The 18,326-nt window shown below is 51.4% G+C and overlaps 1 protein-coding gene across 4 annotated transcripts in view; it reads left to right on the plus strand.

Annotated features, from left to right (window-relative positions):
* The first annotated feature begins 5,197 nt into the window (after nucleotides 1-5,197).
* The window catches only part of MGMT (O-6-methylguanine-DNA methyltransferase), a 296,343-nt gene continuing 283,214 nt past the window's right edge, over nucleotides 5,198-18,326 (plus strand). Inside the window, exon 1 of one of the 4 annotated variants that reach the window (XM_049645898.1) lies at nucleotides 5,198-5,285. The gene's annotated coding sequence lies outside the window, so the exon portion shown is untranslated. Of the gene's footprint in view, nucleotides 5,286-12,457; nucleotides 12,540-12,967; nucleotides 13,127-18,326 lie in introns of those variants that run through there. The other 3 variants (XM_049645897.1, XM_049645895.1, XM_049645896.1) reach the window with 3 other exon arrangements.

Below are 18,326 nucleotides of genomic sequence, written 5' to 3' on the forward strand. Positions count from 1 at the left end.
ATCTGACTTCAGCTCAGGTCATGATCTCACAGTTTGTGACCTCAAGCCCCGTGTCGGGCTGTGTGTGGACAGCTCAGAGCCTGGAGCCTGCTTTAGATTCTGTGTCTCTGTCTCTCTCCACCCCCTCCCCCATTCGTGCTGTCTCTCTGTCTCTCAAAAATAAATAAACATCAAAAAATTTTTTTAAAAAGATTAATCCTTAAGACAAAGAAATGAGGTGCAGGTTTGGCAATGCTTTGCTTGGCCTTGGAGGGGGGAGTCCAGCTCTAGGAGAGTGTCCTGAGCCAGCACCAAGTTGTCTCTTCCGTCCAGCTCCATGAAACAGGCCCCCTTGTCCACGGACGTGGTAGAAGTCTCCACTGCACAGAGTCACATCCACAGGGGACTGGGGGAGACGGGGCTGCCAGAAGCAGAGAGCCGCCCCCTGCTGGCTCGCCACCCCCTCCACAAGCCTCTGGTGATGAATGGGTGTGAAGACTGAAGAGGCAGCAGGTGAGTCCATGCTGCAGAGCCTGGGCCTGGCACACAGTAGGCGCTCCATCACTGTGAGCAGGTACAGCCCAAGTTGGTGGCTCCATACCTCGCGGTAATCTTGCCCTTACCATCTCCCTTCCTTCCTTGCCACACCTGTTCTCCTGGCCACATGGGTGCACGTGACTGGCTCATTCCTCTGGCCACCGTGACTGGTCCAGAGTTTGGTGTACTTACGTGTGCTGGGCCAATCAGAGCCCTTCTCTGGGATTTTTTTTTCCCCCAGGGGAAGCTGGAGATAGAACTTGTTTCAACTCTGGGGACGCAGTGTTGAAAGGACGTAATGCTGAGGTCATGGGGGAGGGACATGGGTCATGCCTCTTCTCCCTCCCCACCAGGAGTGAGATCTCTGTCCTCTTTGTGTCCAGAGGCCTCCTGGACCAAGGAGGGCCTCGTGTCCAGTGGCTGCGAGTGAGACAGATGGAGGGACTGCCCGGACCTCACTCTGCCACGCCTGCCTCTGCAGACCAAAGTGAGTTATCTCTGCGAACAGTCAGATAATTGAGTGATCAGACAGACAGCCACCACCCCATCCTCACCACCAGTTTTGCTGCTCGCATGGTGACCGTTCCTCTCACTTTGCCTCATCTTATTTTAAATCAATGGCTCAGTGCACTAGGGCTAGATTGAGGAAGTGTCCCTTAGAGAGAATACAACCACTGTTTCTTTTTCAGATTAATATTTTTGAAGGCTGAGACAGAACGTTTGGTACGGTTGCTTTTCCTGCCTTGATTTTCGTGTGTAGTTTCCCAGGCAGAGGCAAATGAGGACAAATCACAACCTCAGCATCAAAACCCCCATGTCTCCTGCTTTAATTTCCAAGTCACAAAAATGCAGGCACTTCTGGCTCATCCCAGAAGGACACAGGAGGGGGGAGACGCCTTCCTCCTGGCGGCCCAGGTGCACACTCCCCAGAACTTCACACTACTTAAAAGATTTTGCCCAAACTGCCAACAACGTGTTACAAACAAAGCCCTTCCTGAAAATGGATCAAAAACACTTTGTAATAAGTGTAGGAGCTGCTTTCAAAAGGGCCAGCGTCTAACAAAATCCCCAGTCCTGAGTGATCAACGCTCAAATAGCCCAACACGGTTTGAGACAACCTCCCCCAAAGCTTCTGCACTTGAAGAAGTCATTCTCTAAGCCAATCTATCCACACACGTGCACATCTGAAGAGTCGACTTTCACTCACTTGTTTGCATGTATTATGTACATTGCCTGGGTATTCAGTTATCTGGTTGCCCTATTTTGACCGAGCTCTGGGTGCCTTTGGCCCTGATGCCCCCCACCTTCCTCCTCCACTCCTCCAGAATGTGCCCCACCCGCCCATCACTGGTTGGCTATACCACCCAGATCCTAGGTGTCGGCTCTTGGCTCCGACCCTTACAGGAACACTGGGGCTGGGAAAATCAATCGTGTTAATCGGTAAAACTCTCCGCTGGAGATGCTATCCGAAAAGAAAACCACATGTAAAACACTTAAAGAAGGGAGCTCTGTAACATGTTTCTTTTGTTATACGACCCTCACACGTTTGTCCGGAGTTTGGGGCTTTCAAACCACATAAGGTTTTATGTGATCATTATAAAATCCCTTCTTTTCCCAAAGGCAGGGTAGTAAGGATTAAGTTTGACTACTGAAGACAGCTTTGTTGTAAATGGTCTCTAACGTCACAAAAGTAGCTTGGAAAGAAAGGCTTATTAAACAAATTCTTGGGTTGTGAATCATTGGAAGCAATCACATGGCATGTTCATTTGTTTAACCTGAAAGGTATCCATTTGGATGTTTAAAGAAACGATGCAAATTAACATTGTTCCCAGCGCCCACAAGAAAGCTGGCCAATCTTAGAGGACATTCAAGGAGGTCCCTTGGAGAAGTCAGAGTGGCAACGAGCATATACTCCTTTGGTTTTCCACCTCTTTGGCAAAAAGTCATTCATGGGAAGCTGTGTCCAGAGAAGATCGGATATGATTTATTAATATACAGATGGGAAACCCCAAGGAAACTTTGTCCACCTAGTCCAACACTGTCATCCGGCAGAGAAGTCAGGTGGATTGCACAGTGAGAGGCTGGCAGGGCTGCACCCCAAATATCCTGACCTTGCGTCTCTTACACACCAAGCTGTTCCCCAGACTGGGGCTATCCTTGTGTTGCTTCAATGACAGGACGTGTTCGTAGGTGAGGATGCTGGTGTAATGGGACATAGGAATGAGGCCTAGGGCAGTTTTCGAGGAAATGCTTTTGGAAATTATCATTAAGAGGAGAAGAATTTACCAGCAAGTAAGTGTTGAGAGTGTGGATTTCAGTTCTGTTCGCTGGAGAGTCTTAAATGTCATGTTCTGGAGTCTCAGCCTTTGGCAGGGCCAGTCCTTGGCAGGAGGGGTGGCCTTCCCCTCAGCCCCCCTTGGTTCTAAGACCCCTACGTGGCTCCTGACCTGATGCCCCTTGTGAAGGCAGCTGCAGTGTCTCTCAACCTCCCTGAAGGGTAACTGAGTCCCACCAGGAAAGCCTGGTGTTTGCATCCCCCTGGATGCTACATTCTCCTCTGTCTCTCTGGCCTACCCCTCCCTAAATCCACATCATCTCTCTAAGAGGGCCTTAGGATGCCTGTGATGACCTTTCTTTCCCTGGGTGGGAATCAGAGATGCTAATACCAGCCAAGTCTTGTTTTACTAACAGCTTAGGAAATCATATTAATATACTGTTTAGATAAAAAGAAGAGTAGGATTTATTTATTGTTACAAAATTACATCACAGTACACTTGCTAGGATACCAGAAGACATCCTGGTCCATTTCGGTGTTATTTTCCCTTTTCATTTCTGTTGGGATCCTAGTTCTGAGGGTATAGACTGTAATAGACTATAAGAAGACAGGCATATTGGTGTCGATGTTTGTTGCGGGTACCTGCACGCCCCACAAAGACTGGGTCATTATAAAAATCCTTTACATGTGATAGCGTTGAGGATTAGAGAATTTGAGTAAATTTCCTAAAGTTTCACAGCGAGCCAACAGAGAAGACCAGAACAAATGGCAAAGGTGTTTCATTTCTCCTGTCTTCCTAGTTTTAGTGCCTGTGGCTGCCTGGAGCAGGATGGAGAAGGATTCTGAGGCTGAGTCCAGTCTCACCGAAAAAAAAGTAACTTAATCACCAACGTGTACTCCGGGGCCCAGGCCAGTTATTTTGAACGTGTCCCAGCTGAGGCGTGGCCCGCGTGGGGGCCTCGAGAGAATCCACCATGCCTCTACAGTCACTGGGGTTGATCATAAAGCAACCTTTCTTTAGGTTCTTTGAACAAATTTTTATTGACAACGTTGATATGTCGAGTCACTCAAGTCACAAATGTCCCAATAGAGGAGTTGTACATACGGGGAGAGTGAAGATTTCTTTCCCATTAAGAAGACAGAACCTAAGGGGCCCATAGATGACTTAGAAGGTGTGGTCCTGAGATGGGACCAATGGGTGTGTGACCTCCCTCAAGCTTTGGGGAAGACTCCCAGGGGACCTTATGCCCATCAAGCTGGATACAATGTGTCTATACTGCTTCCTGGGGATGTCATAAAAAGTACCAAAAACTGGGTGTCTGGAAACAGCACACATCTATTGTCTGAAATCAATGTGTGCAGAGGGCCGTGCTCCCACTGAAGGCTCCAGGGCTGGGTGCTGTCCATGCCTCTCTTGTCCTGGGTTCTCCTTGGCTCCCAGGTGTACCACTTTGCACCCTCCCCCTTCACACAGTTCTCCTCGAGTCTCTGTCTTCACCTGGCCTTCTGCTTGCAAGGACACCAGTGGTATGGCATTAGGACCCATTTTAACTTGTTACCTCTGTAAAGATTCTATCTCCAAATAGGGTCACATTCTGAGTACTGGGGTTGGGACGCCAACATATTTTTCTGGGAGAACACAATTCAACCATAATAATGTCCACAGAGCACCAAGTAGTGCCGGGCACCCATGTGCTCACTGACTAGCACCTGAGCCTGGCTTGGCTGCTACGGAGCCTGTGTCTAGATCATGGTGACCTTCAGGACCCGAGGGGCCCTGCAAGGCCACCTCCGACCACAGGCAATAGAGACATCCCAGGCCCCTCTGCTCGCTCAACGACCCGGATGGTGCCCGGAGTCCTGCCTGTCCCTGCCCTCCGGGAGGCCCAGGCAGGCAGCCCGCGCTCCGGGCCCCTGCCCGCAGAGCTGAGTTGGCAACACGGCCACTGAGCACTTGGCGCCGCGGACCGCAAGCACCACGGGACGCGGAGCTGATGGTGGCTAAACTGAGGCACGGAGCGCTGTGCGGCGGGAGCGCGGGGTCTGGGCGGCCAGGCAGGGGAGGCCGGTCGGCGGCGGGCGGGAGGGCCCTGGCGGGGCGGCGCCGGGAGGCCAGCGAGGCTGCGCAGAGCGGGGTCAGCCCAGGCTCCGCCGCACTGGGCATGCTCCGACCCCCGCGGCGGTCCGCAGACAGGGGGCGGGCGTCCGCTCTAGGCCCCGGCCCCGCCCTGCCTTCTAGGCCCCTCCCCCGCGCCTCGGCCTCCACCCCCGCTCCCGCACTTCCCGGCGCCCCCCTCTCTGGGCCCCGCCCCCGCGCCCGTGGCTCCGCTCTTCCCGACCAAGCTTCCGTCACGTCCAGGCCCCGCCCACTGTGGCTCCGCCCCCGCCCCGGCTCCGCCCCCCGCGCCCCGGACATGCCTGGGCAGCCGGTGGTTCTCCTGCACTTGGCCACCCTGTGCTCGCAGCTGCTCGTGGTCGGCGCCCTGGTGACGCGGTGAGTGTCTGGGTTGCTGCCCTCCCGCCAAAGTCGGGGCCTTTCTTAGGCTGAGCAGTCGTCTGAAGCCTGTGGTTCTATGGGCATCCTCTCCTCGCCATAGGCGAGGGGCCTGCCCTGATCCCACCCCAGGTGTGCGCACGTGTGCCCAGGTGTACCCAGGTGTGCCCAGGTGCGGCCCTCCTTCCCCACGCCTGGAGTTCCTGGACCAAGTTGCTCTGCGGTGATAGCGGCCCGTTGTGGCTTCCCCTGCCATGCCTATAGTTGGCCAACATCTTCGACGCTCTCCCTGCCCACTCCCCCGCCCTGCACTACTGACCAGCGCCTGGGGGCCGCCGCTTGCCTTCTGTTCCCAGGAAGCTTCCAGAGGCCTCTACTCCGGCCCTTCCTTGCAGCAAGCCTTTAGCATACTCTTTGTGCAGAATTCCACATTTGCTGCACCGTGTTTTAAGACAGTGCCAGAGAAGAGCAAGTTCTGGGGTCTTCATTTTCATGGCTGGTGTGTGTATACATTTGGCCCTAATTGCCTCCGCAAACACTTAGAGTAAATAAGTGGAGTTTGAGAGCCATTTACACTGGGCACCATAATTCCCAAGTCGGTGATAATACAGTAGAGCAGTGTTCTAACCCACGTATTCCCTGCTCCCTGTCTGGGCCCATCATTTCCTGAGATCTCAGAATGGTCTTCTCTATCAAGGCCTCTGCTCAGTACTTGGCTTTCTATCTTGGAAGCACATTTTGTATGCTCAAACACAGCGTTTGCTTGGTTGGGTGGACAGTCATCAGGGCAGAGGGAGGCTGCTTTGCCCAGGGAGGGGTCACTTCAGCTGTTTGTGGCAGAGCACGAAGCTGTTGAACAAGGGGAGCTAAGAATCGGACTGGTTACTTACATTAAGAACCTGTAAAATGTCTGCGTCAGGCCCTTCTCTCCATCTCCCCAAGATAGATGATGAAGAGACAGTTTTGTTCTTTCCCTGAGTCCTTCAATGGATAACACACGGCATTAAAAAAGGGTGTAAAAGCATTAGAAAAGGACGTAAAAACGAAAGCATGCTGGGGGTAAAGCAATTTTAAGGAAACAGTGTCAGAGTTCTCCTCTCCATCCCTGGCTGACCCCCCAGTGGGGAGATCATATTGTGTTAGACGCTGTTGTCCTGGAGGTCACAGCAAGTGCACACCTGCAAAGGTCCAGAGTCTACGGGTAGTGGAGAGTTGGCCTCGCTCTACAGGTATTTGATTTCTTCCCAGGTTCTTGTCTTGAGTTAGAATTTGAATAGTAGAGTACAGTATGGGGGCTGGATGAACCGGGCCTCAAGTACAGAGCTATAGAAAGGCACCTTTTCTTCATGAATGTTCTTTTCATTAAAACAAATCTGTGGGCGCCTGGGTGGCTCAGTCGGTTAAGCATCCAACTCCTGATCTCAGCTCAGGCCTTGATCTCAGGGTCATGAGTTCAAGCCCCACATTGGTCTCCATGCTGGGCATGAAGCCTACTTAAAACAGAAAACACATCTGTGTTGTAAGAGCTAGATTTTAGTATTATTAAACTCTGCTCTGGACACTGTTGAACACTGATGGAGAGGGGAGTTTAAAGAAGTAATGCACTAGGTGTGGACATGTTGGAAAGATCTCACTCTTGTTCAGTGGAGATTCTCAGACCTTTCTTTTCTCCTGTGTTTTGGTCTCGTGTGGCTCTCGGTCAAGCCTCACTTGGGCCCTCCACTCAGGCCTCCTGTCCCCAGTTGCCTTTCCTGGTGCACAAGTGAGGTCCTGGGCTGGCCGTGCAGGGGAGGAGGGCAGTGGGGCCTGAGGAAGAAGGGGACCTCCCTGGCAGTCTCTGCTCTTCCTGTCCCAGGAACCCAGCAGTGTGCTCCTCAGTGTTGTTCCATAAAGGAAACTTACTAAATTGTCTTCATTTTTCTTATTTTGCAGAGGACACTTAGAAGCCAGGGACTCAAACCACCAACACGGCTCTATTCCAGCTCCCTGTTTGGGGTCTCAAGGCCCTTTTTAGTTTATAGTATAGTCTCTTTAATAGAAAATCATGGAAGCAAGACAGTATTTTCTGAATTCTCTTTTCCTGTGGTCATCTGTTACCCTTATTATCAGGTGTGTTTTCATACTTCTCTCTCACTTTATCTAACTGCATAAAATTCCTCTTGTGGGTCAACTTTCCCTGGGGGTTTTGACTTCCTGTCACGTCTCTGGTCACTCCAGACATGTACATTGGGCTCCAGGTCTCTGACAGGCCCTAAGCTCATTCGGCTACTGTCTTAGGCCCCCTGAGCCTCTTTTCTGGGAGGGGTAGCTTCTTTTTTTTGTTGTTAAAAAAATTTTTTTTAATGTTTATTTATTTTTGAGAGAGAGAGTGTGTGAGCAGGGAAAGGGCAGAGAGAGAGGGAGACACAGAGTCTGAAGCAGGCTCCAGGCTCCAAGTTGTCAGCACAGAGCCCGACCCGGGGCTCAAACTCACAGACTGCGAGATCATGACCTGAGCCGAAGTCAGCCGCTCAACCGACTGAGCCACCCAGGCGCCCCTGTGATGGGTAGCTTCTGATACAGGTGCTTAGGTCTTATCTCAGAATGTTATTTATACAAAGCCTGAAACTTAAATCGGAGACATACAAACCATAACATTCCCATTGGGTGAGAGTGGATTCCCTGTCATCCTTTCACATGTACTCATGATGAGCGAACAAACCCAACAGCACCCGTTCCTGGTTTAAAGTAAAAGTATGTGTGGGGGAGGGGCCTGAGCTGTGCAGGAGGGGCTGGTTTTCCCTTGGTTCACAGGATGCATTTCCCCTCCTGTTAGTTCTGGAGGCCTGTCTTGGGCAAAGGTAGGTGAAAGTTGTAGACTGTTGGGAGACAGAATACTGCCAGATGGGTGTCCCGTGGCATTAGGGTAACCGGTACGCCTTTGCTGGTCAGTGGAAAGAGTCGTTTCCTTTGGATGTAGAAAATTTGACAATAATAAAGAGCTTAGAGAGGGCTGCAAGGTTTTGGGAAAACCGTACAGTGAATATATGGAATATAGTGAATGACTTATTCCTTTAAATAGCAATTGAAGTGAATTGTCGAAGAACAGGAATAAATCGTTTTGTGACCTTTTGTAACCTTTGAAGGAACCCAAGTGGTTTTGGCAGATGTGGCTTACGTGTAAATCGGTCACAGTGTCTTGCCAAAGTGCTCAGAATCCCTGGCGGGGAAGCCAGTCTGTGGCAGTCACGCTCCTGATGTCTGCCTTAGCGAAATAACTAACTAAATAGGCAGCCCCAGGAGCCACTGACACAGCAGTGACACCCTTGGCTATGTGTTAAACGCTGAAACTTGTTTTTGACACCACAAGTTGTTTTCAATCCGACTGGGGGCTTGGAGGAGTGGGGGTCTCCAGGGAGGCAGGCCTCATGTCTCCATCCCCCCGGCCCCAACCTGGAGTAGACTTTTGGCTTTTGATGCAGCTGTGGTAAAACCAGTTAAAAGTTCTATAGAAACATTTCCTGGCAGTTAAATTTGTTGTCGTCTGTGTGGAACCACGAAAGGGATTGTGAGCGAGTTATAAATGCCTCATATGTTCGCTCTACTACTTTGAAAATTGTCTTGTTAGAATAATTTCCTACCCGTAGCACTTGTGAAGTCAGCAGAGTATCCAGCCCGAGCTCTATTGCCCATTCCCAGAAGTCTGGGGGTGAAGCTGAATGCGCGGTCCGCCAATGGCACCACTCGTAAAAGCAGGCACTTGTTAAATCTATTTGTTTTTATTATAGACATCGATCTGCCAGTCGCAATAATGCATTTATGGACATTTTTCTGCAAGCACAGCGCTGGTGGCAGTTTTTACTGACAAATTGAGTCATACGGATAGTAGTTTAGAAAACTCTCACCTTATTGATAGATTAGGCACTTCCAGCGCTGGGTGTTGAGAGGTATCTAGATGGGCGTAGAGAGGGAATTGAATCTTGGGGCAAGATATGGGATGGGACATTTAAATGTTGAAATTTAGTAAGTAACTAGTTATTTCTCACTTGTTTTTAAATTTTTAGCTACAGTTTACCCCCCAGTCAAAAGGACTAAAAGTTGGGACCCAAGGTGTTACCTTCAGATTTTGACCTGATTGTTTGGGTTCGTTGGTAAGAGCCACCACTGGAATGCATTGCTGTCGTTGTAGAGGGATATCCATGTGTAGTAGGTACAGTGTTCTCAAAAGGGGCTCTGAGCCCTATTGGTATCAGGATTACCAAGGGTGCTAGTTACAAAAGGCAGATTGTAGGCTTCCTTGTCAGACCTACGAGATCAGCACCTGGGGACCTGTGTCTTTGCAAGCTTCCCAGGGAATTCTAGGGACCCCAATGTTCCAAGCATCTCTTGGGAAATCTTTAGGATGGCTGAGAAGTAGTGCTCACCAGCCCAGACAAGCTCTGGAGTTCCCCTTCCAGATGGATCCATTCGCAGCCAGCATTGTCATCAGTTGCCCGTGCTTATGGATCTGTGTATGGTTTTGTAACTCCTCGGAGACATGTGAATCTCTTCAAATTGCAAACCCAACATGTTATCATAGTGTTATAGTTTTCGGTCTTGTGGTTATGACAGAAGATGCAGATGTTACCAAAACTTTGGCATTAGTTTTACAAACAAATGTTAAGCATGGACAGCCATATTATATTTCACTCCTATCTCTTCCTTTGAATGGCTGGCATTGCTTTTCTCCTCTCTGGGTAGAAGCGTGTTCATGGTCTCACATGAAGGCTGACTTTCAAATGCACAACTGAATGTATTTTTGTAGAACAGAGTTGGGTTTTTATTCAGGAAGTGCCAGAGTTGTGTTGGGGAGAAAAATGGGAGGGATTTGGGTGGTGCCATTTACTAGTAGGGTGACTCGAAGAAACTTTGAAAACCCAGGCTGCCTCCTCCTGTGTCTGATGGTGATGATCATGCTTATTGTGTCTACTTGGGTGAGTGTAAGCACATGAAATAATAAAGTATGAAGCACTGCCTGGGTAGAAATCTTAACTTGGAACCACAGTCTCATAGAAGGATGAGATTCTACCCAGAAAAGTGGGGAGGAACAAACCGGAAATCCCACTTTCCCTCCAGCCCAATAACATCCTGGTTTTATAGATTTACACATAACCTAAGCCCCCATTTGGGGAGGCAAGCACAGGGTTAAGTGTGCAGCCTCTGGTAACAAGCCTGCTTGTCTGGATCTGGATCTACTAGTTATATGACCTTGAGTAGAGTTACTTAACTTTTCTGATCCTTAGTCTCCCCCAAAATAGGGAAGATGACACTACCATTCAGAGGGCTGTTGTTGGCTATTGGGAGGGAATTGTGTTTACAGATCACACCAGGCCCTGGTGAGCCCAGGAATAGCCGACCTTTGTTAGCTCAGAGCCACCGACCTGTTTTCAGGAGGAGGCAGGACTAGCGATGGAGTCCAGTGTCCCATCTCCTGTGTGTCTGTGATTCCAGGCGGTCATGGACTTGTGTTTGGTCTGGAGCATGATGTAGCTCAGTGCTAATTTGCCGGGTTTCTAAAATTCTTTCTCTAAGGAGCTGGTTTCCCTTGCTGCCAGTTTGGTTTTTCACAGTGGACGTTATCAATAGCTGTTCAAGTGCTTGCTGTCAAGGTGCTCCCCACTCAGGTGTGATCTGTGAGTGCTCAGGTGTGCGGTGCCCAGGGCAGGCTCGTGCTGCGTGGGTGGAGAGCAGGCCAGTGGACCCTGCCAGTCTCTGGCAGCCCTGGGAGGCTTGACAGTAAGCATCTGTTAAATGGAAAGAACTTCTGAAGGGCCACACACAGAATCGGACATTGGCAGTGGTCAGGAGCCATCAGGGTCCCCAGCATTTGTGACCGCTCATACTGTGGTAGTGATGGGTAAGGCGACGGGTTAGGTCCGCTTTGTCAAAAATAAAAAATCCACAATAATTTGTGTGGGTGGAAATGGGCTATGTTTAGGGGTGTCTTTTTCCCGTCCTATCATGGGTCAACCTAGTAGAGTCAGTCAAGTTTCAGAAGAATCTGGACAGTGCAAGAATGATAGTATTGCTGATAATAGCATTTATTGAAGGCTTACTGTGCTCGTTGATTTACGTAGGTAGATCGGCTTCTCACATCCTCAGGATCACTGGATGACGCAGACACCGTTAGTTTCTTTATTTTGTGTATGAGGAGACCGGCTCCCGGAGAGGTCGAGGGGCCTGTACAAGGCACACGGGCATAGGAGTGGGGTTCTGTGTTAGCCCATTGGTTGTGTCATGCTGCCTCTGCAGGGGTGAAGCAGAGAAATGGGTGCAAGTCCTTTTAGAGGCAAGATGTAGCAGACATAAATCCACACCTGTATGTTCTTGCTATATTTTCTGAAGGCCAGTGTGACTAAGCATTATCCTTCACGTTGTGGGAAAAACAGCGCACTCAAGTCTGTGCCTGCTTGCCGTGCTCACGACACCTCCCGGCACACAAGCCACTTGTACGGGGCTGACAAGACCCTACCTGTGTGTGCTCTGCCACTTACTGAAGACGCAGGTGTACCCCGCGTCCCTCCTTTGAGCATAGGACCAGTGTGCAGGTGCCGGAGAAAGGAGAGGAGCGCCCTGGGCGCCAGGCTATGTTCGAGGACTTCAGCCACGCTCATTACCGAGTCCCGATGGGCCACGGACTTGCTCCTGATTCCAGCCGTAAGGGCGGATGAAGCACTTGTGCATAGACTTGCAGCCCGGTGGTGGCACGCGTGGACTCATGGATGCAGATGGGTCTGCGAGCAGTCTGGCGGGAGTAGGGGTGGGAGTCGGGGCTAGAAAGGGGGCCGAAAGTTAGTGCCAGGCCAGCCAGGAAGGGGACTGTTCTCTCTGACCCTTGGCCTTGGGAGTTTTGGGAGTGGGGGACCACTGCGGTCACCAACAGGGACGACAGGGAGGGAGGAGGAGAGGAGGTCCGGGTGGCGGGCGACCTCTGTCGGCAGGCGGCACGCAGGGAATCGCTAGGGTCACGCGCGGCGTGCGGGGAGGTGGTACTGTCACGCACCTCACGTGCAGAAGCGGTACGGCCACGTGGGGAGGTGGCACGACCGTGCGCGCGGCCTGCTGGGAAGCGGTACGGTCACACGCAGCACGTCGGGAGGCGATACGGCCACGTGGGGAGGTGGTGCAGTCGCGCGTGCGGCATGCTGGGAAGCGGTACGGTCACGTGGGGAGGCGGTACGGCCACGCGCCGCACGCCGGGAAGCCGTACGGTCACACACGTCGCGGGCGGAAGCGGTACGGTCACAGGTGGCGCCTCAGAGTGGGGATGGGGACAGCGTGTGGGAAGCTGAGGGTGCCTGGAGGGCTTCCTGGCGGAGTACGGGGGCCCCGAGGGAGTTGGGTGCAGTTTGGAGGTGGAAGGTGACTGTGTTTAGAAGCTGTGTTTTAAACGGGGAAGGGAAACACGGGGTGTGTGTGCTTTTTATTCACGGAAAGGCAGGCCTTGGGGAAGTCAGAGAAACGATCTGGCTTTCGCAGGGTACATAACCCGTTTCTGTCATGGCAGCCTTGGGTTCGGGGGGTGGGGATGGCTGCCTGCCCTCCTGTCACCTGGCTCGGGCAGGGCTGAGGGGGCCTCGCGAGCGGCGCTCTCACCCCTGTCCGCTCTCCGTTGGCGGGGGAGGGGGGCGGCTGTGCTTTCCTGCAAGCGCTCGTGGGGTCTTTCAGCACAACCGCCAAGTTCGGGGCGTGCAGTCACTTCAGGATACACGTTGAAAGGGAAATGCGTGCCCAGTCCCCTTAGGTGGAGACCACCTGGCCGATGTCCTCAGCGTGTGCACCTCCCTGCGCCCCCGTGCGGGTCACTGCTGGGGCTTCTGGCGGTGAGCCGGCCTGTCCACCCCGCGTCGCTGTTTCAGGCTCTGGGAGTGCTTCTGCGCGCACCCGGGGGCCAGGGTGGGCCTGCGTGGGGGCAGGAAGTGCTTGGAGAAGGCCCCCCGTGGGAGAGTGACCTGTGAGGCGGACTTGGACCAGGAGAGGCAGGCGGCCTGGCGGAGGAGGCCGGGGCAGAGCACCCAGGAGGGTCCTGGGTGGTCACGGGTGGCGTGCGGGAAGGACAGACGGAAAGGTGCCAGTGACTCAGATGGAGTCAAGGGTGACGCATGTTGGGCCTCCCGGCTGCCCTGGCCCTTGGACGCTCCACAGTGTGGCCAGGGTCCCGAGATCTGGCGCTTCCAAGTCTCTGGGTCCTGAACTTGTCCTAGTTAAGAAATGACGTCAGCGGTGGGCCGGGAGAGGAGGTGGGTGGGGGTCCTCTGCACGGGGCCTCGCCGGAATCCTCTCCTGTGTTTGCAGCCACTCTCGTCAGTAAGGCTTTTCACACTCAGTGGAAGTTCCTGGAATAATGGGCAAAGGGAAGAAATGATGTATTTTCAAAAGTTACTGAGTTTAGGCACCTATCCCAAGAAAAGCCCATGTGTGCGATTCTTTATTGTGCAGAAAAATTTGTTTCTGTCACCGTTGTGTTATCATCCGATTAAGCTGTCGAGTCAGATGGATGCGGTGCGTTCTGCCGGCATGTTTGCTGATCACCACCTTCTGCACCCACCCCGGCCCATCCGTCTCTGGCGCTGGCGGGGTCCGGCCCCCACTGGCTCAACAGGGAGTTGGGGGGGGGGGGCGCTCCTCTCACGCTGCTTTTGGAATTTGTTCCAAGAACAGCCAGACCGAGTACGTAGGTTCGAAAATGGAATTAGTGTTCTTAATATTCAACATTATCCATCATTCTGGCTACAATCAGCCACCGTAAAGGTGTTCTGCCCACCAGCAGGGCAGGCTCTGGGAGACCTCTGTGTTCTGTCATGGGTGACTAGTGGTTTACTGGGACACACACTTTCACTGCTAAACCCACAAGGTCCCAGGTGAGCTGGGGGGCGGAGGGGAGGTGGTCACCTGTGCAGGGTCCTCTGTGACATCCTGGCTGTTGCTCTCCTACTATTTGAATTCACATGGGTTTTGACCTATTATCATTACTTTAGTTTCTTTTCCTACAAAAGTATGGGCTTTAAAAACTTCCTTTTACCTACTCTGTCTCTCTCTCTCTCTCTTTAAATTTGTTTATTTTTGCCCTGAGTGTAATTAGAACATTTCCTTCTGGACTGAGATCATCGCTGCTGTTCTTGTGGTGTTGTCTGAACCGTTTGTCACTCCGGGAAAACCTCCAGATGTTCTGGTTCTGATCTCCTCGGTGATTCTGCCTCCCTGTGTGATGAGGTTTCTTGCTAAGAAGCCTTCTTTGAGCCAGAGGTGTTTCTTTCCTAGTCGCTGCGCGTCGTGACAATGAAGACAGGACGGATCCTTGGATGGGTTACTTAAGTATTCTTTTGTATCGGCCAGAAACAAGTGTTTGTAGTAGTTCTGGTGTTGGAAGCAGCCATTTGTGGTGCTTCAGTTGTGCCCTGGCATTGATGTGGAAAATCCCAATTACTCATTGAAAAGCCAGATCTTGGCTGCACGTGTTTGTGATGTTTGGATGGTGGGGTGCTCGCTGTTGAGAAGGACTGGCCCCAGGCCGCCCGGAGTTTACTTGGACCGGATGGTCATCTTTGGGCAGCCAGGTGAGTATTGGCCACTCTGTGCAGCTCTCAGACTTGAAGCTGCCTCCTGGGGTTCAGAGCGAAGTACACGTGGGCTCTGGGTTTACATGATGAGCATTTTCAAGTCTCCTGCACCACTGAGGAAGAAGCTGCCTGGCTCCAATCTCTGTGAGCTCAGTTGCTTGGCCTCCCAAGCCCCACTCAGTCCCCTGCCTCTATCCCCCAGGGTCCCGGGGAAGCTTCCTGGGAGTACCTCACCCCACATGGAGTGGGGCCGGCTGCCTGACTCAGGGCACTGCTCGGGGCGGCCCCAGACAGCGGAAGCCTGGCACTCAGGCACAAGACCAGGAGAGTCAGTGCTGGTGGCCTCTTCCTCCTCCTGTTGAAGGCGGGGGTTGAAAAATGCTCCAAGGTAACCCCTCTCGCCCACCCAGGTCCCAAATGGAATGAGCCTGCGAGACTCCTCTTGAAGCCCCTTTCAGCGCAAAGGCCACGCACTTCTGTTCTGGCATGTTCTCTAGAAGCCTGCGCAACAAGGCTTTGCTCTGAGAGTGGATGGGTAGGAGACCCCATTCCCCTCTTCCCAGACCCCTCCTCTGCTCTGTCTGGGGAGCCTCTTCTGACCCAGCCCAAACACAGCCATTCCGATGCCCTTCCTTCCCTAGGCCCACACACTCACACTCAGGTGTCTGCTTTACTGGTGTGGGTTTCATCTCTCGATGCTGGAATTCTGTGTGAGGAACTCTCTGAGGCTGGGGTGGGCTTCTGCCTGATGGGAGGGCCAGCCAAGGGTTAAGTGTGTCCTCCTAAGACTCTTGTGCAGAAGCCCTAACCCCCAAGGTGGCTGTTTGGAGAGGGGCCTTTAGAAGGTAATTAAGATTAAATGAGGTCATAAGGTGGGGCCCTCATCCAGCCAGATTGGTGGCCTTATAAAAGGGAGGGATCTCTCTCTCCCTGCTCCTTCCTCCTCTCGCCCCTCCCCTCCCCTCCCCTCCCCCCCCCCCTTCCCCTCCCTTCCCCTCCCTTCCCCTCCCTTCCCCTCCCCTCATCCACAACCCCCCATCGAGGGCGTGAGGCTAAGGCAGCTGTCTGCAAGCCAGGAGGAGAGCCCTCCCCAGACATAAGATCAGCCAGAACCTTCATCTTGGACTTTACACCTCCAGAACTGTGAAAAAATAAATTTCTGCATAAGCCATGTGGTCTGTAGATTTCTCTTGTGGCAACTGAGCTGACTAATACACAGGTGAAGTACAGACCAGTTACTTGAGAAGCACAAGTCTCATGTGGGGCTTGTGTATGAAGTTGGAATTTGGGGATGAGGGTACTTTATAGTCAGGCAGCGCTCAGAAGTCCTGTAGGATGGTTCTCAGGTTTAGCTTCTGGCATTCCCCAAGGTGTGAGTGTACACAGGGGTGACGGAAAATAGAATGAACAGAAACTCATGTCTCCTTAGCAGGGGCCCCAAAGGTTGCAGGAAGGGGATGTGGCAGGCAAGGCGAGAGATGCCCAGAAGGCCGGGGGACTGGTGGCAGGCCTGGTGACGTTGTGGCACAGGGTGGGCCTGCTCTGGGAGGCTGTCCGGGCTCCAGGCTCCAGGCTCTAGGCTCTGGGGCAGGAGGGAGAGGTGGGGAGGAGTGTGTGCTGTGCTGCGGGACCGGGAATCTTAAGCATGAGGAGGGTTGGGGAACTAGCCTAGAGCTGCTGGTGGGGATTTTGTGTTGGTCGTTTGGTTTTTCTCTTGACGTTGGCCAGTTCAGTCTCTAATCCTGCCTGGATCGAGGAGCAGCTGGGGCCATCCTGTTTGACACCAGCTAGAATTCTAAGAACCGTGCAGTTTGTTACTTTTCAAGCTAAGCTGTCTTTCAGGAGTTCTGGAGGTCTCTGTTGGGTTGGGAACCTCACAAGATAATTCTCACTAGAAGCTGCTGGCCTGCACTTCCGTCACATTGGCCCGTGTTACACCTGTGGCCGCTGATGGGGGGACATAAAAAGGTAGGAGGAGATTGTTGAATTTACTTCTGCCCAAGCAGCAGTTCGTGTTACGGGGTGTAGATCTGCAGAATGCATCAGATGTGCAGGGATTTGGGGGCTTATGGCAAAGAAAATTCAAGTTGTGAACTTTTACCCAATGCATCTTGGCCATTGCTGAGCTGTGGCCCAGGCTCCCTCTGTGCTTTTGCCGTGCGGGCCAGCACTGTGCCCCCAGGGTCCCCCTTGGCAGGGGAGAGACCGCTGCGGTCAGTGTGGGAGAAGCTAGACTCCCCGATGAGGGAGTGTGCTATGCTTGGCATCGTGGTGTTAATATTTAAAACGTGGGTTTGAATTCTCAGTTATGTTTTATTTATTTATTTATTAGCACAGCGATGTTTGTTGTTTAATTCCATAGTGAGAGTCTCTAAGAATATGATTAACCTTGAGGGCCATCTTATAATGTAATTATTAATGATTGATTCTGTTTATCCTTGAAATCAATAAGAGAGGCATAATGGTGTGGCATGTAGTTGGGCTCGATTTCTTGCATTTCGTAAACACGATTCTGTGACAGTAGTAGTATGGGCTTATTACCCAGAGCGGGTTTGATGAATCTGAAGTGTGTGATTAGTTTTATATAATGATTGTGATATGTGGTGTTCCTTATATGACTTATGTTAATATGGCAAGCAGTGTTAACGTGTCCTGCCACTAATAGTCAGGGTGGGGATGTATAGTAATTGATCTTCCTGGGAGTGCTGTAATGTAAAAACAATTCAGGCTGTTTGAAGTATATTTTACAAGTGTGCATTGGGCCTTTGGGATGTTATATTGAAAAACCCAATTGTACAGTTACCATGGGAACCCAATTAGAATAGATTGCTTGATTTTTTTTTTTTTCGGTCTTTCATCTTGACCAAAAATCTAATGTATTTTAAATGTTTTCATATGGAATTGTATTCATACACTGACTTGCTACAGTACCGAAGGATTCTTTTTTTTTTTTTTTTTTTTTTTTTGTCTTTTCGTTTCCAACCCTAAGCTGAAATAATGATATATTCTCTCTAGTGGAGCTTTATAAGGAAGTCTCCTAGAGAGATTTAATCAAATTTTTATGGAAAAGTTTGTCCAGGTGGTGGTAGAGGTGGAGGTGGTAGAAATCATTTAAAAAGATAGGAAAATGGGTATTTTCATATGATTCTCCTCTGGTTGTGCTCTGGATGTCAGAGAATACAGAGGTGTTCCCCTGATTTTCCTTCTGTTTGCAGATGGGGGAATTAGGCCCCGAAAGGCATCTGGGTTGAGGTAGAGATGGAGGGTTGGTCAGGGCCGGGCAGAGTCCAGCCCTGGAGTGGGCCCCACATGTTTGGTTTCAGACTTTTTGTGCTCTGAAAACTTACTGGAGATCCCAAGTAACTTATATGAGTCATATATCAACATTTACCATGTTAGAAGTTAGCATTGAGAAACTTAAAAATATTAATTCATTTAAGCTACGATAAACTGATTACACTTT

Source organism: Panthera uncia, chromosome D2 (genome assembly GCF_023721935.1).
Source record: "Panthera uncia isolate 11264 chromosome D2, Puncia_PCG_1.0, whole genome shotgun sequence".
Lineage (NCBI taxonomy): Eukaryota > Metazoa > Chordata > Mammalia > Carnivora > Felidae > Panthera > Panthera uncia.